Source organism: Monodon monoceros, unplaced genomic scaffold, assembly GCF_005190385.1.
Source record: "Monodon monoceros isolate NGI ecotype Baffin Bay Population unplaced genomic scaffold, NGI_Narwhal_1 Super_Scaffold_4, whole genome shotgun sequence".
NCBI lineage: Eukaryota > Metazoa > Chordata > Mammalia > Artiodactyla > Monodontidae > Monodon > Monodon monoceros.
Window position 1 is genome coordinate 44,004,571 of NW_021703781.1, and position 24,734 is coordinate 44,029,304.

General features: G+C 39.1%; 1 protein-coding gene across 16 annotated transcripts in view; it reads right to left on the reverse strand.

Annotated features, from left to right (window-relative positions):
* Positions 1-24,734, reverse strand: part of SGMS1 (sphingomyelin synthase 1) — a 290,473-nt gene that overhangs the window by 39,956 nt on the left and 225,783 nt on the right. The window contains exons 1-2 of one of the 16 annotated variants that reach the window (XM_029245167.1): positions 9,725-9,736; positions 1,097-1,099 (exon numbers count right to left, since the gene is read on the reverse strand). The exons of 14 other annotated variants lie outside the window; for them this stretch is intronic. The gene's annotated coding sequence lies outside the window, so the exon portion shown is untranslated. Of the gene's footprint in view, positions 1-1,096; positions 1,100-1,784; positions 3,807-9,724; positions 9,737-24,734 lie in introns of those variants that run through there. One more of the 16 variants, XM_029245168.1, reaches the window with a different exon arrangement.

Sequence of the window (24,734 nt, forward strand, 5' to 3'; positions counted from 1 at the left end):
ACTACATCTTCTTTAGCCATTCATCCATGGATGCACACAGGTTATTTCCATATCTTGGGTACTGTAAATAATGCTGCAATGAACAAAGGGGTATATATCCTCTTTGAATTAGTGTTTTCCTGTTCTTCAGGTAAATACCCAGAAGTGGAATAGCTGGATCACACGGTAGTTCTCTTTCAATTTTTTTGAGAACCCTTATACTATTTTCCATAGTGGCTGCATCAATTTACATTCCCACCAAGTGTACACCTGCCATTTTTGACAACATGGATGGATCTAGAGGGTATTATGCTAAGTGAAATAAGTCATATGATACCACTTATATGTGGAATCCAAAAAAAAAAAAAAAACCACAACAAAACAAAACAAAACTTACAGATACAGAGAAGACATTGGTGGTTACCAGAGGAGAGGAGGGTTGGAGGTGAGTGAAATCGGTGAAAGAGGAGTCAATTATATGGTGCCCGACGGAAACTAGACTTATTGTGGTGACCACTTTGTAGGGTACACACATATCAAATTATTGTAGAATATAAAACTAAGGTTATTTGTCAATTACGCCTCAGTAAAAAAAGGTAGGGTCTTTTTTTCTTTCTCAAATTTTCTATCATATCCAATAGTTAACTGTCCGCTATAGCTCATGATGAAAAGACACTCTCCAACAGTGGGCTAACTTTTTTTTAATCTCAAAAGAATGTTGTGTTGGGACTTCCCTCGCAGTCTGGTGGTTAAGACTCTGCACTTCTAATGCAGGGGGCGCGGGTTTGATCCCTGGTCGGGGCACTAAGATCCCACAGGCCTCAGGGCGTGCCCCAAAAGTAAAAAACAAAATAAAATAAAATAATGTTGTGCTAACTGCAAAAAAACCTGCACAAGTTCGTAGGTTTAAGAGATAGAAATCAGTGACGACAGTGTTTCCTAAGTATGCTTTGCGGAATAATAATCTGATAAAGGGCTCCATGCTTTAAAAAAAAAAAAATCAAATGAGCCTAGGAACTGCATACCATAATCCTTCCTAGGGCCAGCAGTACACATTAGTATGTTAGAAGCTCCTGGAAATCCTCCAGTAAAGAAACTCTACCAGGATTTGTTAAACTGACTTCATCAAGGCTGTCCTGCTCTCCATCCCTTTTCCTCCCTAGTAACTATGAACTCCCTATGGACACACTGGGAGGTACTGGCACAAACAGGACCTGAACTCAGGTCTTCTGATTTCAAAGTCCAAACTTGTCCCTACTGAACCCCCAAATCTGACTCTGGAATGAAAATGGACAGTGTGTCCAACTTCCAACTTCCCAGACCAAATAACAATCAACCAAATGGCAGTAAAGCTTAAAAGCTATTCCAGACCTTGCAAAACAGTTGGGCATTGTCTCTTCTGAGCATCTACAGTGCTGTGCACCTTCCCGACATATTCCCTTGTGGTCAAGTGTCTGTCTAGACTGTCCCAGGGGGCTATGAGTGACCATGGAAGGGCTACAATCTTTAAGCATCCATGTATCTTACCTTCCCAGGGCCCAGGGCTCAATCAATATCTACTCAAATATCTAAGGGAATGTCCCTTATAACTAGCAACATGTAGATGGTTTAATGGAAAGTAAAACTACTGAAAATGCCACTGATACTGAAAATTGCTTTCAAACAACTTGAATGGTCAAGGAGAATAAGATGGGCATCCTCCAGAAAGAAATATGAAACCAAAGTGAGTCTCTGGCCACTTAAAAGCCACTACGAGGGGCTTCAATCATCACTACTACTACCTAGAGTGACAAGAAGAAACTCACCAAATGGGAGTCCTGGCAGAAGGTCCTGTACGAAAGGAAATCTCTTGGCATCAGGCCCCAAACCTCTCTCCAAATATTCCTCAGCAGAATTAGGGTAAGAGCCGAGGGAACGCTCAACAGCTTGAAGTGGTTATGAGAACTCTAAAGAAAAATCCTCGATTGAATGTTCAGGCCCAAGGAAATGAACGTGGGCTTTTCACACAGGTTCTTCATTTCTCCCCTTGCCTGATGCAGGAAGTCCACCAGGAGGGGAAAGCCCCTCAGAACCACAAAGAACAGACCAAGGCCAAGGTACTATTTCACTTCTCTTTGATGAGGAAAGTCAGATAATCTCCTCTTCAGACACAATCATCTTCAAAATAGAAAAATATCAGATGGTAGGAGACCATATAGGGCCATGAGACACACACGTGCATGCGCGCGCACACACACGCACACACACACACACTCTCTCTCTCTCTCTCTCTGGCATTGCAAGCTTCTATCCAAATGAAGGAACACTGATCTTGCAAAAGCAAGCCCGTCAGGCAGTCTGAGATAGCCAGTAGAACTCTTAAGAGACAGCAAGATAAACCAATAGCTTCCATTAATTGACTAGGACAAAAAACTGTTCACTCCTTAAGACAGTTCCTGTGATTCCCCCCAGTTTGGAATGCTCCTTCGAATCCTCTTCAACAAGTTCCAGATTCTTCCCTTAGCCTTTAAGGTCCTTCTCTGCAAAGCCTTTCCTGGCCACTCCTTCACAATCTTTCCCCCCCTCTCTGAATTCCTACGTCACTGTTATCTGTGCCACAAAATATCAATTCACTGTCTTGTGTGCACGATGTGGTAGAAAGAGCACCAGCTGTGTTAGGCCGGGAGCCTGCAGTTGAGACCCAACTCAGCTACGTCTCTTCTTGACAAAATCCTTTAACCTCTTCAAGCTCAGATTCCTCTGGAAAATGGGATTAACAACTACCTTACCTACCTTCACATGGGCTGCTACTGCTGTGAAGAGCATGTAAAAGGAATGAAAGCTACTAATTACTCCAAGAAATACGTCTTGCTCTTTTTGTAATATCCTGCTTCCTTTCTATTTGCCCAACAGGGCCCATAGTGACATTTCATAACTATTTAATGAAGCTGCCACTTCCAAATGGCATTTTTAAAAGCCCAAATCATTCGGAGACACATGAGGAAACACGTCTTTCCGAATTGCATGAGAAAATAAAATTCATATTTCAAGCAAGATCTGAAGCTTGAAAATGAAGGTATACACGCAGTTTTCCCACAGCTGATGCTGAAATCACGTGATAGGGAAAATACTCATTTCTACGGAAGTAACTATTGGGCAGCTACTCAGTACTTCAAAGGCCACAGCTAAAACATGAGGACTTACTCACTGACCCCAGAGTCTGGCTGTAGGAGGAGAGGTGAGACAGTGACTGTCCCCTGGACCCATACACTCAACTTAGAACATACTGTGGTGTTTCTGAGAAGGGAAAGGCAAACTGCTTTCATATCTAGACCCAGAAGACTGTACGTTAGGCTGGACTCAGAAAACAACGATTACCACCATCATCCAGAAAAGCCACCCTGAATCCATTACTGGGAGAAAGTTAAGAAATAATGTAGCGCTCAAATCATTAGACTTAGTTCTCAGAACTGGGAAGATGTAATAGAAGAAAAAAAGCTGTACATAAACTCTTTATTCCAAAACTCTACAGAATTTGAGAGACGGAAGAGGTGCTGGAACTCTCATGCATTTGTAACTTTTGGACATAAGTAAACTACAGTCCAGGGAGATGGTGATTTGTCTAAAATCTCATACACAGCAAAGAGTTAGTTCTGGGTCTAGGCAGAGACTCAAGATGCTTTTCAGGGCTTTCCCACTATAAATAGTCAATGGTCTCACAGATTTGAGAATGTATGAAAGATAATCTGAAAAGTCTTTTTAAAACTTATGGAGTCCTAGAAGATAAAGGGCAGGAAGAACACTTCATTATATATTCTAAACTCACCAAGGTTTTAACTAAATAAAAAATAAATGTGAATACAATTCAGCTCCAATTCTTAAAATAGGTATTTTAGGCTTTAATATTAAAAAAGGCATTAGATAATATTCCACCACACACTATAACCTCTATAAATAATCATCAAAGCCAGATGTCTAAAAAAAGAAAAAATAAGTTAAAGCAATTATCCTGGTACTGAAAAAAAAAAACATTAACCAGCAAAATCACTAAATAACTCATTTATGAATATTTACCCTTATTCAAAAAGAATCTATTATATTATCTTGTTATCTGACATTGTCTAGGAACAAGACATTGTTGCATTAACAAAAAGCAACCATATGAATTACACACTGAACACAATTTTTCAAAAATTAAAATACCGCAAAATACACAGTACAACTATCCACACAGAAAATGCTCAGGAAATCTGAGTTTTAATGCTTATTCTGGCGTTAACTTGTACTCCACTATCAGGGCCTCAGTTTCCTATAGTGGAATAGTTCATTCCATTTGCTTGTTCCATTAATTAAGGGAATTCACATGTACCTGACAGTGGTTTGGATAACATAAAGCAATACATTAAAATGTAAGAAATGATTATACTGAATATAATTTATTCTCCTTTGAAGATTCAATGAACTTCTAAAACAAAGGCCATGAAATTAAGAATTGCATTTTCATGATTTTTTTAAGGCATGATGGACCCAAGATTGAACAAACAAAGCTGGCATAACAGTGAAGAAACTATAGAGAAGTTCCAGATGTTTCTAAATGCTGATAATGCCAAATGAAAGTAGGAAGCAGTACATAGCATAATTGCCAAGTAAACTTCCCGCTCCACGCTCCATGTATCAAATCTCTAAGAACAAAAGCAACGTGGGGCACACACATGATTTTACTCTACTAGCTTATATAATCAACTTCATTCAAAATCAAAATTTGGTGAGCATGTGATATTTAGCTCAGACTTTACAACATGAAAGTACCTGTGGGTACTCTGTTAAAGAGAAATAAAATCAAGAATTGATGTTATGGGGCTTCCCTGGTGGCGCAGTGGTTAAGAATCCGCCTGCCAATGCAGGAGACACGGGTTTGTGTCCTGGTCCAGGAGGATCCCACATGCCACGGAGCAACTAAGGCTGTGTGCCACAACTACTGAGCCTGCTCCCTAGAGCACGCAAGCCACAACTGCTGAGCCCGCGTGCTGCAACTACTGAAGCCCACAAGCCTAGAGCCCGTGCTCCACAACAAGAGAAGCCACCACAATGAGAAGCCGCGCACCATAATGAAGAGTAGCCCCCATTCGCCACAACTAGAGAAAGCCTGCGTGCAGCAACAAAGACCCAACGCAGCGCCCCCCCCAAAAATAAAGAAAATAAAGAAATAGAAAAAAAAAAGAATTCATACTATTTTATTGTGAAACAGACGAACTGCCTTTCTGTAAACGCTTCAAGCCCACATAAAGGTCTTTACACCTACTAGAACTTTCCATAAAAGTCAACAGTAACCTAATGGACCTTTTAGGGCAATGCAGCCCACTGAAATACTCATGAGGTAGGTGTTAAGTCTTCTCTGACTCAATTTGGATAGCTCCTGAATGCTTTTCTCCAAACCAATCTAATTAGCTGTAAGATTTTTTGGTTGTTATTTAACAAGTAAAGAATTAATTTAAATAGGCAGAATTCATAAAATTGTATTTATCTGAAGAAGAAAAAATGGCTAGAATAACAACCACACAGTTTCAATCTACTGTTGAGGAGATTTTAGATGACTTTTGATGCTTTAACCTTTAAATCGTAATTTATTTTAAATTGCTATTACGTGCAATGTTCACAATTCCATAGTCAACCCTGGTTAGCAAACCATCCCTTTTGAAATGGCTCCTTGAACTAAGTAGATGCTGGCCTGTTTGGCTGAGATACAAGAAAGAAGAGCTTGCTGAAGTAAACATACTTGCCTCATGGTCCACTTAAACTGTTAGAAGAGCCTCATATGGACATCTTTGGGTCTCCTCTCTGCCTTGTTTATTTAATGATGTTTAATATTTTGATTCTGCAATATCTGAAATGTATTCTTTCTCTGCAGTTGCCCTATAACTAACCCAACTGATAGCCTCCCTTTTTGTATCTCCCTCCCTAATGACCCATTCCAATGTAGTAGCCCTCAGTGTTCCAGAGGGAAAGATGATTTTTGGCTGACAAAGGTAGTATACATAACACAATGACAAGAAACCAGCCATGTCAACTGTATGCTATAAATCATGATTCCAGTGGTTCTCTGACAGTGTGAAATACAAAACCGTTTCATCTATTTCTTGGAAAGTCCTACCACCAGCAAGCCTAGCTCGTTCCATTTCCCATACACCAGGCCTCCGTTTGGGTCTTCTCTGAAGGAATGTAAATATTTAGTAACCAGGGCTTCCCTGGTGGCGCAGTGGTTGAGAATCTGCCTGCCAATGCAGGAGACACGGGTTCGAGCCCTGGTCTGGGAAGATCCCACATGCTGCGGAGCAACTGGGCCCGTGAGCCACAGCTACTGAGCCTGCGCGTCTGGAGCCTGTGCTCCGCAACAAGAGAGGCCGCGACAGTGAGAGGCCCGCGCATTGCGATGAAGAGTGGCCCCCACTCGCCGCAACTAGAGAAAGCCCTTGCACAGAAATGAAGACCCAACACAGCCAAGGATAAATAAATAAATAAATAAATAAATAAATTTATATATAAAAAAAAATTTAGTAACCAGAAAATTCAAAGAATCATTTATTGTGGCAAAAATTAGAAACAACCTAAAATTGAGAATTAAATACATCATGATATAACAGAATACTAAGCCTCCACTAAAGACTAGACTATACTTCTATATTTACTGTGATACATATTTATATATATGTGTATATACAGTTTTGTCAAACAGGTTACAAAAGAGAATGATACCATTTTTGGAAACACACATGTATCACGAACATCCATAGGAAAAAAGTCTAGAAGGTGTATATCACCTTTGAACTGTTACCTTTGGGAGATAAAATTATGAAATAATTTTTGGCTTTATTTTTTCCAGTGTTTTCTAATTTCTCTGATAAAGACATATTACTTGTGTTTAGAAAAGAAAAACGTTGTTTTTCTTTCAAGCATATTCTGTTTTTAAACACATAGGCTGCATTGTAAAATTAAAAATAGATGCTTCCTACATTTGCTTTCTTTAAAAATATGAAATGGGCTTGCAGATTTCCCTAAATAACTGGAACTTTTGCCCTCTGTGTATAATTAGGTTCCAAAACCATCATATTCACCAAACATAATGGTCGCAGGGTAAGAGCCAAACCACCCACAAAGATGAAGCTGAAATCTGAACTTAAGTGCATAAAGAAATTCCAGTCTCAGATATTTCCCATCATTCCAGACAGAAAACAACAACAAACCCTCAGAATGACAACTCTTCTATCATCTAGATTTTCTTCAGTATCCATCTATCCAGTCTACTGCCAAATGTAAAAACCATTTGAAAACTCTGCCTTGTTGTCATTATAATAAGCAAAACTTTGCATAACTCTAATGACAACTAATCACTATAGTTTTCCCCTGGGGTTTCATTCTTAGAGCCCAATTACCAAAACTCTGAAGAGATTTACTCCCACTCAGCTGATGAACTGCCTCTCTAGGTCTGAAACCAGCAGGGCTATTTTATAATATTCATCAAGTTAATCTGTAGTCCTGAGACAAAGACTCAATCTGGCAACTCAAGAATGTTAGTACATAATCAATGTTTCCAAATTCCATCGGCTCTCATGTCCAGCTATTGTGCACAACGGTGATCTTATCTGCCCCAAGAAGCCTGGGAAGGGCGAACACACAGGCTCTTATTTCCATCACACCTCACTCCATTCCCTTCCTTTTTTCCTATTCCTCTTTTTTAAAATAAAAGCTAAAACCCTTCCACTTTACTGCTTGTTCAGCTGGAATTAAAAAGACTGCACGTACCTCTGAATCTATCACAAATGTAAATCAGGGCTATGAAAAAAGTCACTAGCTTGGGAAAAAAGATGAAGCCATGTTTTCCCATCCTGTGTTTTTAAGAAACTTCAAGAAATTAATGTAAATTACAAAAGAGAAGTAAATGCAAAATAGCCCCTTAGAGACTCTTCAATAAGCAAGAGTTCACAGGTTTCCCATGGAAAAAGTAATCTCAGTTAAGAATGAACAAGTAATTGAAAAGTATAAACCATATGAGGAAATAATCCACCAAGAGGTAAAGCTAGCAGGTGTGACAAACAGGAAGTTTACCAAACCATGAACTTGAGAAAACAAAGTAAGTTTGAAGAGTGGTAAAGTGAGTATACTAATGATATAAAAGAAAGAATTAAAACATTAATACAAGAATAAGACATGGTAGGGGAAAAAAAAAAAAGAAAAAAAGACAGGTGTTTTAAAGAATATACAGGAAAATCCCAGGTTCTCTCCTTGGCCTGTGGTGGGCTGATACCTCAGGACGAAAGGGAGAGCAAAAGGTTAAAGGGAGGTCATAAGAGGAAGGGAAATCAGCAAATATATAAAGTATATGTTTAAAGGCAATTGACAGGTTTTTTCAAATCTCCCAAACTCAAGCAATCCAGCATCCACATAGTCTTTTTGCAGGGAGAAACGGAGGGGAAAATGGAATCCACTCCATCAAAAGACGAATCTTATTTTTAAAAAGATGGCTAACTAAACATGTGCATTAGTTTCCACCGCCTCTTAAAACTCTCCTCAAATGATAATATAGGGATGAAAAAGAAAAGAAAAAAAAAAGCAAAGAGAACAAAAGAGACAACTAGTTTAGGAGGTTGGGAAGCAGATGGACTAGTGGTAACTGACAGCAATCCCAAGAAAACAGAACCCTAAGCCAGTAAGGAGGAAAAATGAAAAGCAAACTGTGTAACAGAGGCCTTAAAAGAATGAGGAATTGGAGGTGCAGATAACTTGCAAAATGGGGGTGAAGGTAGAGCTAAAAATAGGACTGGTCGAAAGACCATTTAAAAAGTTACCTTTAGATTCTCACTTTGCACAGTGGAACAACTAACTAGCTGTCCTCCACACCAGAGAAGACTGAAAGTTTATTGTCTGGAAAAGGGAAATGAGAGTTGCTAGAACAGGGGACAGGAACACAGTTCAAAGTAGGGCCATCATACTAACTACAATGGATTAAGTAAAAGTTGCAAACAGATGTTAAGTCAGACCTACCCTAGCCCTTTACCTTATTAGACACCCAGAATACTGGGAGCCAGGATGAAAACTTCCAGGCAGATCTTTTTTTTTTTCCCCTGGGAACTCCAGACATTTTTAAGAGAAAAGAGCACTGATCATCTTGCACTGAAACCCACACAAACAAGCTCCACTCATGCAAAGTGCTTTCAGACAGCATTTTTAAGTGCCTTCTTTAAAATAAGAATGGATGCCCCCCCCCCCACAAATTACAGACATTTGAAGAAACTCTAATAAATATGAAAGCCAGAGCTTAAAACAAAAAAGAACCTGGAAGAACAAACTAAGTAGGAAAATTATAATGTTAAGAAAAACTATTATTAACATTCTCAAAGATACTGAACAAGAACAAAATGGTACCAAAAAAAAAAAATTCAGAGAATTTTTAAAAAGAAACGTCTTGGAAATTCATGGTAATTAGAAAATAAAGTTGGAAAAAATATCTCAGAAAGTAGAACAAGACAGAAAGACAGAAAACAGAGAGAAAAGGTAAGAGCACTAAAAAAGTCATCTAGAAAATTCAATATGTGACTAGTAGGAGCTCAAGAAAGAGCACAGGAAAAAAACAGGAAAGTTATAATCAAAGCAAGCATTCAAGAAAGTTTTCCAGACCTCAAGGGGATATGAATTGCTATTCTGAGAGAGTTCATCACATATTCAAGAACAATGACTGAAAATATGTTTGTTATTATTATTCTGTACTAACTTATTTTTTAAAGGAAAGGAGACCCTGAAGAATGCTCTAGCCCCATCCTGCTTTTCACCATCCTGGCTATGCTTTCCTCCATCTTACCTCAAACCACAGCTGCCTATCTCCATCTCTGACCTTCCTTACTGGTATTTCTGTCCTTGCCCACAAGGACCACCACAGGCTTAAAGCACAAAGCCACGGTTTTGGTATTGAAGGGTAGCAGAATATGCTACTTTGGCATGAGGATTATTTTGAGCTGAAGGCAACTGAGAAGTGAAACCAAGCAGGATGCTGTGGGGCCCTCCCAGGCAGAAAAGCCTTTCCGTGTCCCCTTCTTGTTTGTAGGAAAGCTTCCTAGACCTTCTCTGAGCTCCAAAGGGCAGATTCAAACAGTTACTAATCAGGGGAGTGAGGGAATACAGAAAGGAACAACAGTGCAGGATGGGGCAGGGTCCTGGTTCCTCCTGAGGGGACGTGCATAATACTTTGATACATACCTCTGAGTTCTTCCGCAGGAACTAGAGTTCTCACCCAGGTGGAGGATGATAACTCAGGCTGGGCCCAAGTGGTGGACCCCAGACTGGCTGGAACCAGAAGGCTGATGATTGAGATTCCTGGTACAGCACCCTGTTAGCTCACCACCAACCAGTCAGAGGAGGGTTACACGCCCTGCAGTTCCCCCCCGCAACCCCAATTTTGCCTATAAAAACTCTTCCCCAAGAAGAGGAGTTCAGGCTTTTTGAGCCTGAGCCACCCGTTCTCCTTGCTTTTGCCCTGCAATAAACCTTTCTGTGCTCCACACTCCAATGTTGTCGTTTGGCCTCACTGTGCATTGGGCGTACAAACTATTCTATTCAACAACAGAAGCAGACAAAGCTCTCTGCTCTGCCCCTATTTTGCCCCAAAGTAGGACATAAGTTTGTAAAAGTATTCCCTCTCCCTGCTCTACCAGGAAGGACAGAAGTTAATCACTGGAGACAACTTTAAGAGTCTAAAAACTTATCAGCCCAGAGATGGCACTGGGGGAATCTATATAACCAACCTTGGTAACACTAGACCTTCTCTACCATTAGCTTTCCGACATACCTGCCTTCTCACGTTTGCTTCCCCTAGAAGCTCAAAGTCCTTTTCCTTTGTCTCGTCACTACTCTAAAAATCTGTTGTTCTTCTGTTAAGACGCTATATAAACTCAAGTTCTTACCACCCTTTTGAGTTACTCATGGCTAGTGTTCCCATGTGTATACGCCACAAGCATTAATAAATTTGCTTACTTTTCTCTTGTTAATCTGTCTTCTGTCAGTCTAACTTGTGGGGCCCCTGCCAGAGACCCTAACATGGGTGGAAGAGGAAGATTCTTCCCCTCCCTACAGTATCTAAATGTAGAAGTTTTAGTCACACTATTGTAAAAGGCAATGGCACCTCTTTAATACTAAACAAATGATGAGAATAACAGTACCATAAAATTTAGATACATTTAATATACAGTAACCATAATCCCATATTTTCTAAGGCAGTTCAGGTTTCAAACATATTTTTCTCGTCTCATACACCATCAAAATGTCTTAGAAGGTTTAACATTTCAGTTTCTAAATTCTCTCCCAGAATGCTTCCACTACCTAGAAATTGTTAGAGATTTTAGTTAGATGTGTGCTGATGCTTTTACTCAGAAGCATCACCGCTTTTAATAATCTATGGACTTTGGAAGACTGATTGGGGCCCTAATCACCACGTGTAATAATAAAACACAACTAATTTAAAGTACACCTTTGGTGTTTAAATTGGGACTACCTAGTATTGGTAACGGATTAATAGCAGGCTGAGAGAAAACACAGTTTCTTGATTAATATAAAATAAAAAGCCTTATCTAAAGTGAAGTAAGTTTTTATAGTCTACCGAGGATTAGAAATCCCCACTGGCTGGGAAACCAAAGCCTTTCCATTTCAGTGAGAAAAGGTCTATCTAATCTCTTCTAAATCTATACTTATAAAAATAAATTTTACTCACTGAGGTAAGAGGAAAGCTAATTTAGAGACCACAACCCTGGGGACTAACACCACGTTGCAAAATTGGCAACAACTCACAGGCCCAGATAGGGGAAATCAAGTTCAAGCCTACGTCCCAAAATAAATTTCTAATACTAACTTTGATAGCTAGAGCAGTTTAAACTATTTTCAGACTAGGGATTATCTAAAGGGGTAAATTTAAACTGACAGCACCTAAATGTGCATCCTTTGGTCAGTTGTAGCTGTAAAGGTGCTGTCCATGTTCCCACCATGTTCTATTCTTCTTCCCCAAATGGCCCCCTGTGCCAGTCTCCTTCCCTGGTCTCCTGGATTTCAGGCAAAGCAAGTGTACGTCTTCTTTACCTTTATCTCCACACTCAAAACAAAATACATTAAGCATTTTTTTCTGACAGCAAGTATACCAACTCTTAAAAATGAATACCCATCAACTCATCGACTTTTCTCTGGGCATCACTGACCATGTCTTCTTGGTTCTAACGATCTGATAATTTCCCAAACTTACAGGGCCAATCTTCACTGAGCTTCTTTATCAACTGACCAATGGTTAGCAGCAGCAAAGCTCAGCTGCACAGAAGGGATGCTCCTCAACCATCAAGGTGGTCAGCACTGGAGCACAGTCTCAGGTTGTAAAGGGACCTGTAAAAGCTTTTGCTTTGGCTAAGGTAGAATACCACCAGGGGGCAGCAGAAAGTCTATCAAATTACAGACTCATCCCAGCACCTCGCCCAGACTATGAAGGATTTTAGAGACATCTTCCAACAGAGACCCTACACCTAAGCAATACAACTATGTGTAGAACTGCAAGAACTAGAACCCCTGTTTTCTAAATCATCAGTTGATGCTCCTTACACTATACCCATGTGATTATAACGTGGATCTAGTGACTACAATTAGCAATACGGCCATTTCCATAGTTTTCCAGACAACACACTGCATATCTGAACTATCCTGCAACCTCACCTAAACAAGACCTTGTCTGGGGTGTAGGATCTCAAAGAAATACAAAACCCTACAATTAAAGGACAGACAGGGACTTCCCTGGTGGTGCAGTGGTTAAGAATCCACCTGCCAATGCAGGGGGCACAGGTTCGATCCCTGGTCCAGGAAGATCCCACATGCCACGGAGCACCTAAGCCCGTGCACCACAACTACTGAGCCTGTGCTCTAGAGCCCACGAGCCACAACTACTGAGCCCATGCCGCTAGAGCCTGTGCTCCGCAACAAGAGAAGCCACCGCAATGAGAAGCCTGCGCACTGCAACAAAGAGTAGCTCCCGCCCACTGCAACTAGAGCAAGCCTGCACCCAGCAACGAAGGCCCACGCACAGCAACGAAGACCCAACGGAGCCAAAAATAAATTAAGAAAAATAAATATATAAAAACCACACAGTTTACCAGAAGCACTAACCTAAGACAATCACTTAAATATTTATTCTCGGTTTATATAAAAACCTAATAAGCTTTATTTTCTAACTACCATACCTATAACTTAATGCAACAAAATTAGAACCTTGCAACTAAGTCAGTGATGTAAAATTACATAAGTTGTGAAATTAGTTAACTTTTTTTTTTTTTTTTTTTTTGCGGTATGCGCGCCTCTCACTGTTGTGGCTTCTCCCATTGTGGAGCACAGGCTCCAGACGCGCAGGCTCAGCAGCCATGGCTCACAGGCCCAGCCGCTCCGCGGCATGTGGGATCTTCTGGACCGGGGCACGAACACGTGTCCCCTGCATCGGCAGGCGGACTCTCAACCACTGCGCCACCAGGGAAGCCCAACTTTTTTTTTAAGGCATGATAAAAGTAAAAGATGTGAATGAGCACAGCTAGGCTATCGGGCATTAGGTGACATAAGTTCTTTGCTTTTTTTAAAAATAAATTTGTTTGTTTGTTCATTTATTTATTTATGGCTGCGTTGGGTCTTTGTTGCTGTGTGCGGGCTTTCTCTAGTTGCGGTGAGCAGGGGCTACTCATTGTTGCAGTGCGTGGGCTTCCCCTTGTAGTGGCTTCTCTTGTTGCCAAGCACAGGCTCTAGGGGTACAGGCTCAGTAGTTGTGGCTCGCAGGCTCCAGAGCACAGGCTCAGTAGTTGTGGTGCGTGGGCTTAGTTGCTCCGCGGCATGTGGGATCTTACCAGACCAGGGATGGAACCCGTGTCCCCTGCATTGGCAGGCCGATTCTTAACCACTGCGTCACCAGGGAAGTTCCAAGTTCTTTGCTCTTAAAAAGGCTTGAACATATATCACTGTGTTATGTTATAGTGAACTAAGTTCAAAATGAGTCATATATAAAGTGTTCTCTCAACTCAATGCAAGTTCACAGGCATTTATGAAGTCTCTAACATTAACACACGTGACACTAAGTGTATAAAATATAGCTTTAAACAAATAACCATAAAAATGCCAGTCAAAATACTCCATAGATGAAATTAAAAGTCAAACAACACCAGACAAAATATTTTTAAAATCTGTCTTAGATTACAAATATGAAGAGCTCTTAAAAATCAGTTAAGGAAAAGACTTTAAACAAAGATTACAAACAGGCCAAACACACACACACACAAAGTCAAAAAAACCAATCTCACAAGTTTAAAAAAAAAAAAGAAGAAAAAAGAAAAATTATAGCAAGGTGCCATTCTTCAGCTACTGAGTTGGCAAAGATGAAAAAGAACCATAATTTCTTTTTTTTTTTTTTGCGGTACGCGGGCCTCTCCCCATTGTGGCCTCTCCCGTTGTGGAGCACAGGCTCCAGACGCGCAGGCTCAGCGGCCATGGCTCACGGGCCCAGCCGCTCCGCGGCATGTGGGATCTTCCCGGACCGGGGCACGAACCCGTGTCCCCTGCATCGGCAGGCGGACTCTCAACCACTGCGCCACCAGGGAAGCCCAAAGAACCATAATTTTAAAAAAACAACAGTGTCACCAAGGGTCTAAGTTCTGCTAATTGTACCTGTGAAGTTCCTCATGAATCCATTTACTTCTCTTTACTTCATACAACCACCATGGTTTAGCCAACACCACATTTCATTTGAATTACTGCCACAGCTTCCTCAATGATATTCTTGTGTCCAAACGCCAAGTGCGTTCTCCATAGGGCGGCAAAGAGAACTTCTTCAACTGTGTGCTTCCCATCTTTGAAATCCTGCAGTGCTTCCCACTGCTCTTAGAATAAAATCCACACTTAATTGTTATACAGCTTACAAGACTCGTCCTGCCTTTGTATGGCCAAGTACCTCCGCCACATACTACACATCTACTATGCTAATCTTTTTAGTTCCTAACCACCCCAGGACCTTTGTACATGCTGTTACAGCTACCTGGGACACTTTCACCCTATTCTTTCTTCACTATTGGCTTCCACTCAACTTTCAGGCCTCCACTCTTTTTTTTTTTTTTGAAGGCGGTGTAATGTTTAATTGGCATCCAAAGGTATTATCAGCTAAATGTTCAAAAGTATCAAATGTACATCTCACAAAAAATTACATTTGTCCTTGACTTTTGCTTCTCTCTGATCCACATGTTATTAATACATCATAATACAATATATATGCCACATATTCAGGCCTCCACTCTTATATGTCATCTCTTCACCAAGCCTTCCATGATCATCCTCTTACCTACATCATCATCTTACTTGTTGAGTGTCTTTCTGCCCTGCCAGAACGGAAGCTCCAGGATGGAAGGAAGTTCTCTTGTGTTTTTTCATTATTGTATCCTTGAGAGCTAGCACACAGTAGGCACTCAATATAAATATCTGTTTCATGAGTGAAAAAATAAACACTAGAGAAGGAAGGTAGTTGACTATATTTGATTCTAAGAACATAGGTCTTAAACCCAGGCTGTCCATAATGTGGGGATGACCAGATCATTCTAAATAAAACTCATGTATTTTCTTTTAAACTCCCAAGTATTAAAAAAAGAATAAATCCATAAACCATTTCATCAAAAAATTAATTTAAAAAATCTCCTGAAAAGAAGTACAGTTAGGATTTTCAGATGGGAAAACATATTTCCTTTAATCATACCATTTTTTCCTTTTAGACTTACTTTAGTAAGAGAAGAAAATAACATTGAGCCCTGTTGGTAGGAACTTAATTTCTTAAACATGTAAAAGGAATCACTATCCAATTGTTATGCCTAAAGAGAAGGCTCAGAGAGGTTCCTTAAATTGTATTCTTTGTTATAAGTAAATTAAAAGAAAATGCAGAGTCAATGCTATAACAGAAAAACCAAAAGTATTCAAACAAAATTTACAATTTCACATTTATACAATAATTAAAACAAAAATACTTGTTTTTTTCAAATTGTGTACACAGCCATTTTCCGCCTGAAATTAAGCCCTCACACTTTTCAAAGTTATCAGAATCCTCCTTAGTACTATGTTTAATCAGATTTTTAAGAGTGTCACAGTAAGAAACAGAGCCTAAATATGAAACCTTACAGATGTTTCTCAACATGCTTCTGAAGGTACGATAACTCCCAGATCCTTTATAGATGAGTTGTTCCTTAATCTGTATTATCTGTTGAGACAGTGGTTGGAACAATAATATAGGCACATCTGAGCAACATGGCATGGAGATGCCATGTCCCTAATTGTTCATTCCTCAATAGGCCCTAGCCACTAAAATAGAACTGTAAGTATCACTGTCCTGTGTTGTGTTTTTTAATGCTCAGATCATGTAGTGTTCATTTTTTTTCAAAATTCTGTATGCATTAACACCTAAACCATTTGACAAAATGTCAGTTTCACATACAATGAGAACATTATGTTATCATAACCTGAAAAGGTGACATAGCTCATTAAAAGAATTTCAGAATCTTGTCAAATGATCTAAAGATGTAAACTGTGAGATCAAAGAATTTAACTTTCAAATGCCACAAGTTATTTCAGTATAAAAGAGAAACAAGGAGCAAGGGAAAATATGGATTTAATCTGTAGAAGAAACAAACACCAGTCATGAAGATCGAAATTGGAAAAATGACTAAGAACAATTATGTACTACATCTAGGGGAAAGGAAACTCTCAATGTCTCAGTAATGGGGAGGGGTAAAATTTAGCCCCCAATACGCCAAAAAAAGACTTTCCAGATTATTTCTGAAAACTACATTCTTACCATAAAATAACAGTGGAAATCCCATGGGTGTCCATTCCATATTTGATCATGTTCCACACCTACACCAGAAGAATTAAACTACATACATAATAAAAGATCCGCATATCTAAATTAAGTTCTTTTTGTATAGAGCTAAGTATATATTATAGAGATCCTGTTCATTAAAGGAACTTGATGATCAGCATTCAGAGAGCCTATTACCAAAGCACTCTGGCAAGGCAACAGGCACATCAACTTCACTGAAGACACAGCTCAAATTTATCTTCTATTTATATTCCTAATGAGCTTTTCTTTTTGGCATAAACAAAGCCAGCACTGAAGAGCTAAGGACTGAAAATTATACATATTAATAAAAGCCAAATCACTGAATCCAAATAAGACCAAACATTTATTAAGCACCTACTATGCATAAAGCATTGTCACAGGCATTCTGGGAAACTGGGACACATACAGCAGCACTGTTCCTGCTTAACCAGGTTAAAATGACCAAAAATCAAATTCCAACTCTTCTCCAAACCTACTCCCCTTGCATGCCTCCTTCAGCTTAGTAAATTGCAATTCCATCCTACCACATGCTCTGGCAAAGAATCTTTGCTGGCGCGCTCTCTCTGCCCCTATCCAATCCATTACAGCATAAGACCAATAATATTGAAAGAAGCATCTGTGAACTAATTGGAAACTTTTATTCAGAAATACTACAAACTTGAGTGAAAATAAATAGTCAGACTTAAAACCTTCAGTGGACTACTATAACATCTAGCACAGAATAGACTCTTAATAAATATTTGTTGAATGCATGAATGAATGAAGGAGTGGAATTATTTACTTTTGTTTCTAAAGCTCATTATTGTATTGAGCACCTACTCTTAAAACACTGTGTATCCCTGACAATGACAATTCATAATCCAGGTAGCATAGCAAAGAGAACATGCTAAGGTAGGATATATGGAACAAAAAGTGCTCAAAGTGTGAAATAGGAGGTAAGTACAAATAATATATGCTAAGATTCAGTAAAGGCAAAAACAATTTAAAAAATTAGTTAATACTGCCACAACCTTTATGTAAGGCAATGTGACACTACTTATCAAAATCTGTAACATACTTTATGCTCCAGAAATTCCATTTCTAAGAATCTTGCTTCAGAAATATTAACAACTGAGTCAAGACGTACGTTCAAAAAGGTTCCCTGCAGCCCGGTTCACACAGCAGAGTTTCCAAATGCATCTAAACATCCTTCATTGTGGTATGGATAAATAAATGTGGTACCTCCTCACAACAGAATACCATGCAGTCATTTCAAAGAATGAGGTGTAGGAAGGAATGAGGTGTATCTGTAGATAGCGATGTGTCTGTGATACAGAAATACTTATTATTTTCATTTTAAAATGTATATATTTCAAGGCAGGCTCCATGGCTTAGCTGATTAAGGTGCCTGTGTAGTAAAATGTGTATATTTTGCTGTATATGTGTATGTGTATGTATAAGCATAGAAAGTCTGGAAGTATATACAACAGAGGCTATGGGGGAACAGGTATGGAGAACTGGAGTGGGTGAGGGAATTTCACTTGTTTATACATGGTGTATATTCAATAATCACATGTCAGTCTGCACTTAAAAAGATTAGAGAGAGCACAAGAGGAAAAGGAGAAAGAGAAGAAAAGGGAAGGGAAAATTGTTTACCAAAGAATTCTCAAGTCCAGAGTTACACACGTCTTTTAAAATATAAGTGTCCATCTGGGATCAGCTGCCCAAGCCAGGAGGTCATGAAATTCACCTTCTCTTGCAGCTGTATCTTCTTGGGATTTAAACTCCTCTCCCTCTTTGGAAACCCATGTTGCTTGGGACCTGCCCCAACCTTGCTGGCAGTGGCAGTTCTGGTAAGCATAAAAGTAAAGAAAAACAGAAAGGAAGAAGAATCGGGAGAGCAGCTCCCTGCTCCCTTCCGAAGCTGTTCTGTCCTAGAGCTGAGACCATCCTTCATCCTTAACCCTGATGCTTGCGTAAGTGACAAAATTCACATCAGACTCACCCAGCCTGGGCATTCCTCAGAAAGCTCCACCAACCAAGACTGACATGGTCACCAAACTAAACCTTTCTCTTTTTATCCACAATTTGAATACAGACAGGGTTCTACAATGCAGACTTTTTAACCCTCTCTCTTTCTGATCTTGCAAGCAGTAAAAACATGACCTGCAGAAGAACACAATTAAAGAAATGGGGCTACCCAGGTCTGGAGCATGTTCCCGGGAATCCAGACTAGAAAGACGCAGGGACTTTCCCAGTTTCTCCAGGCCCCTGAGCTCCTAACCAGCCCATTAGCAGAATCCGTAGAGACATCTACAGGTCACTGCCTACCTGGCTTCATCCTGCTGCCAGAGGCTTCAATGGAGTGATGTGTGGCCTGCTCAAGAAACATTCAGAACCCATTTCCAAAACATTACTTATTTCTGTCCCAATTTACCAGCTATATTACCTGGACTATTATTTATTTAACAGTGTTCTTCAAATTGGCTTGTACTCTGCCTCCTTTTTTGTCTGTCCTAGATCCATATATACGCTGTCTACAAGAGACCCACTTCAGACCTAGGGACACATACAGACTGCAAGTAAGGGGATGGAAAAAGATATTCTATGCAAACGGAAATCAAAGCTGGAGTAGCAATACTCATATCAGATAAAATAGATTTTAAAATAAAGAATGTTACAAGAGACAAGGAAGGACACTACATAATGATCAAGGGATCAATCCAAGAAGAAGATATAACAATTACAAATATATATGCACCCAACATAGGAGCACCTCAATACATAAGGCAACTGTTAGCTGCTATAAAAGAGGAAATCAACAGTAACACAATAATAGTGGGGGACTTTAACTCCTCACTTACACCAATGGACAAATCATCCAAACAGAAAATTAATAAGGAAACACAAGCTTTAAATGACACAATAGACCAGATAGATTTAATTGATATTTATAGGACATTCCATCCAAAACCAGCAGATTACACTTTCTTCTCAAGTGCACACGGAACATTCTCTAGCATAGATCACATCCTGGGTCACAAATCAAGCCTCAGTAAATTTCAGAAAATGGAAATCATATCAAGCATCTTCTCTGACCACAATGCTATAAGATTAGAAATGAATTAGAGGGAAAAAACCATAAAAAACACAAACACATGGAGGCTAAACAAAACGTTACTAAATAACCAAGAGATCACTGAAGAAATCAAAGAGGAAATCAAAAAATACCTAGAGACAAATGAAAAGAAAACACGATGATCCAAAACCTATGGCATGCAGCAAAAGCAGTTCTAAGAGGGAAGTTTATAGCTATACAAGCCTACCTCAAGAAACAAGAAAAATCTCAAATAAACAATCTAACCTTACACCTAAAGGAACTAAAGAAAGAAGAACAAACAAAACCCAAAGTTAGTAGAAGGAAAAAAATCATAAAGATCAGAGCAGAAATAAATGCAACAGAAACAAAGAAAACAATAGCAAAGATGAATAAAGCTAAGACTGGTTCTTTGAGAAGATAAACAAAGTTGATAAACCATTAGCCAGACTCATCAAGTAAAAGAGGGAGAGGACTCAAATCAATAAAATTAGAAATGAAAAAGGAGAAGTTACAACAGACACCGCAGAAATACAAAGCATCCTAAGAGACTACTACAAGCAACTCTATGCCAATAAAATGAACAACCTGGAAGAAATAGACAAATTTTTATTTAGGTATAACCTTCCAAGACTGAACCAGGAAGAAACAGAAAATATGAACAGAAAAATCACAAGTAATGAAATTGAAACTGTGACTGGAAATCTTCCAACAAACAAAAAGTCCAGGACCAGATGGTTTCACAGGTGAATTCTATCAAACATTTAGAGAAGAGCTAACACCCATCCTTCTCAAACTCTTCCAAAAAACTGCAGAGGAGGGAATACTTCCAAACTCATTCTATGAGGCCACTATCACCCTGATACCAAAACCAGACAAAGACACTAAAAAAAAAAGAAAATTACAGACCAATATCACGCATGAATATAGACGCAAAAATCCTCAGCAAAATACTAGCAAACAGAATCCAATAACACATTAGAAGGATCTTACACCATGACCAAGTGGGATTTATCCCAGGGATGCAAGGATTCTTCAATATATGCAGATCAATCAATGTGATACACCATATTAACAAACTGAAGAAGAAAAACCATATCATCATCTCAATAGATGCAGAGAAAGCTTTTGACAAAATTCAACACCCATTTATGATAAAAACTCTCCAGAAAGTGGGCATAGAGGGAACCTACCTCAACATAATAAAGGCCATATATGACAAACCCACAGCAAACATCATTCTCAATGGTGAAAAACTGAAAGCATTTCCTCTAAGATCAGGAACAAGACAAGGATGTCCACTCTCACCACTATTATTCAACATAGTTTTGGAAGTCCTAGCCACGGCAATAAGAGAAGAAAAAGAAATAAAAGGAATACAAATTAGAAAAGAAGAAGTAAAACTGTCACTGTTTGCAGATGACATGATACTATACATAGAGAATCCTAAAGATGCCACCAGAAAAGCACTAGAGCTAACCACTGAATTTGGTAAAGTGGTAGGATACAAAATTAATGCACAGAAATCTCTTGCATTCCTATACACTAATGATGAAAAATCTGAAAGAGAAATGAAGGAAGCACTCCCATTTACCACTGCAACAAAAAGAATAAAATACCTAGGAATAAACCTACCTAGGGAGACGAAAGACCTGTATGCAGAAAACTATAAGACAATGATGAAAGAAATTAAAGATGATACAAACAGATGGAGAGATATACCATTTTCTTGGATTGGAAGAATCAATACTGTGAAATGACTATACTACCCAAAGCAATCTACAGATTCAATGCAATCCCTATCAAATTACCAATGGCATTTTTTACAGAACTAGAACAAAAAAATCTTAAAATTTGTATGGAGACACAAAAGACCCCGAATAGCCAAAGCAGTCTTGAGGGGAAAAAAAGAAGCTGGAGGAATCAGACTCCCTGACTTCAGACTACACTACAAAGCTACAGTAATCAAGACAATATGGTACTGGCACAAAAACAGAAATATAGATCAATGGAACAGGATAGAAAGCCCAGAGATAAACCCACGCACCTATGGTCAACTAATCTATGACAAAGGAAGTAAGGATATACAATGGAGAAAAGACAGTCTCTTCAATAAGTGGTGCTGAGAAAACTGGACAGCTACATGTAAAAGAATGAAATTAGAACACTCCCTAACACCATACACAAAAATAAACTCAAATGAATTACAGACCTAAATGTAAGACTGGACACTATCAAACTCTTAGAGGAAAACATAGGAAGAACACTCTTTGACATAAATCACAGCAAGATCTTTTTTGATCCACCTCCTAGAGTAATGGAAATAAAAACAAAAATAAACAAATGGGACCTAATGAAACTTCAAAGCTTTGGCACAGCAAAGGAAACTACAAACAAGACGAAAAGACAACCCTCAGAATGGGAGAAAATATTTGCAAACGAATCCACAGACAAAGGATTAGTCTCCAAAATATATAAACTGCTCATGCAGCTCAATATTAAAAAAACAAACAACCCAGTCCAAAACTGGGCAGAAGACCTAAATAGACATTTCTCCAAAGAAGACATACATATGGCCAAGAAGCACATGAAAAGATGCTCAACATCACTAATTATTAGAGAAATGCAAATCACAACTACAATGAGGTATCACCTCACACTAGTTAGAATGGGCATCATCAGAAAATCTACAAAGAACAAATGCTGGAGAGGGTGTGGACCAAAGGGAATCCTCTTGCACTGATGGTGGGAATCTAAGTTTTACAGCCACTATGGAGAACAGTATGGAGGTTCCTTAAAAAACTAAAAATAGAATTACCATATGACCCAGCGATCCCACTACTGGGCATATGCCCTTATTAAACCATAATTCAAAAAGACACATGCACCCCAATGTTCATTGCAGCACTATTTACAATAGCCAAGACATGGAAGCAACCTAAATGCCCATCAACAGACGAATGGATAAAGAAGATGTGGTACATATATACAATGGAATATTACTCAGCCAGAAAAAGGAACGAAATCGCGTCATTTGTAGAGCCATGGATGGATCTAGAGACTGTCATACAGAGTGAAGTAAGTCAGAAAGAGAAAAACAAATATTGTATATTAACGCATATATGTGGAACCTAGAAAAATGGTACAGATGAACTGGTTCGCAGGGCAGAAATTGACACACAGATGTAGAGAACAAACATATGGATACCAAGGGGGGAAACTGGCGGGGGTTGGTGGCGGTGGTGGGATGAATTGGGAGATTGGGATTGACATACATACGCTAATATGTATAAAATGGATAACTAAGAAGAATCTGCTCTATAAAAAAATAAATGAAAGAAAATTGAAAAAAAACACAAAACACTGTCTTGTCCTAGGCAACAATATCCATGAAAACAGATATTTAATGTACTGGCAATTCTTTTTAAACTAATGAACATTAAAGCAAATACATAACTGAGAATTTTAACAGTGTTGCCTGATTCCCATGGTATGTAAAACAGTTCAAGAAGAGTGTTCTGAAAAAGCCATTCTGGGAAAGTGTATTGAGGTGCAAACAAGAGCAAAGAACTCTGGGAGCACTACCTATGCAGAAGCGTGGTGCTGCCATGACCACAGGTTTTGTCTTTAAGAAAGTAATCGCAAGTGGAGAGAGAAGGGACAGCGGGGAAAAGTCCTCGTGTGAGTTTCCTCCATCCCTATTTACAATTTCCTTCAAATCAAATTGCTTTGCCCCTAGGAACCTGTTTTTGTTCTGAATTTTAACATTTAAAAAACAACTAAAGAGCTGTAGTTTGGGGTGATAAGTTCTGGAGATGGACACTGGTGATGGTTGTAGAAGAAATGCATATACTTAACACCACTAAATTGTGCACTTAAAATGGTTAAAATGGTAAATGTGATGTTTATTTTACCACAAATTTTTAAAAATGTTAAAAACAAAAAGCCAACCATGCTCAGCCGCTGAGCTGAATAGAGTTATGAGTGGCCCCGCCGCAGGCTCAGGTGGGGCAGGGCAGGTCTGCATGGCCCTGGTGAATCCCTCTGTCTTTGCCTCTTGTCTTTTTCCCATCCACCTTTCAGGGATCTAACTGCAGTGTGGAAGGGGACCATGGGGCGGTTCAGGAAGGAATGAAATCCTAACCCATCACTTGCTAAATGTTCACATCCCTTTGCTGTACAGTGTGATGAAGAAGAAAGTGGCATTTCAGGCAACCCTGCTCTCCACCTGTAAAGTACAAGGGTAGGAGACAGGTCTTCGTCTTCCTCTTCTTTTTAATTCTCTGGTACTACCAGGTTAAAACTATTAGATAAAATTGGATTGTTAGAGGGATACACGTATATATACCTTTCATATTAGGTAGATTTTACACGGTACTAAACTTGGGAATTAAGAATTGGGATTACAGTTAATGGACTTTTGACCTGTGGGTTTCAGTTGGCACCAATCTCAGGGGGAAGAAAGGAGTCCATTTGTTCAACAATAAGAAACAGACTAAATGAATCAGTACCCTTATAAGTAATTCCACAAAATTATAATTTATATCTTCTTGGAAAATGTTCAGTGATGTGGAAGAATGCATGTGATATTCTATATTGCAAATTTTAAGCAAGTTTCTGTTCAGTATATATATATGGCATGATTGTGGTTTTGTGATAACTGTATCGCAGATAGAATACATTACGCACAGAAGATAAGACTTTAGGTCTACACACCAAACTGATGACAGTTACCTCTGGTGACTTAACAATTCTACTTACCTTCTTACAGTT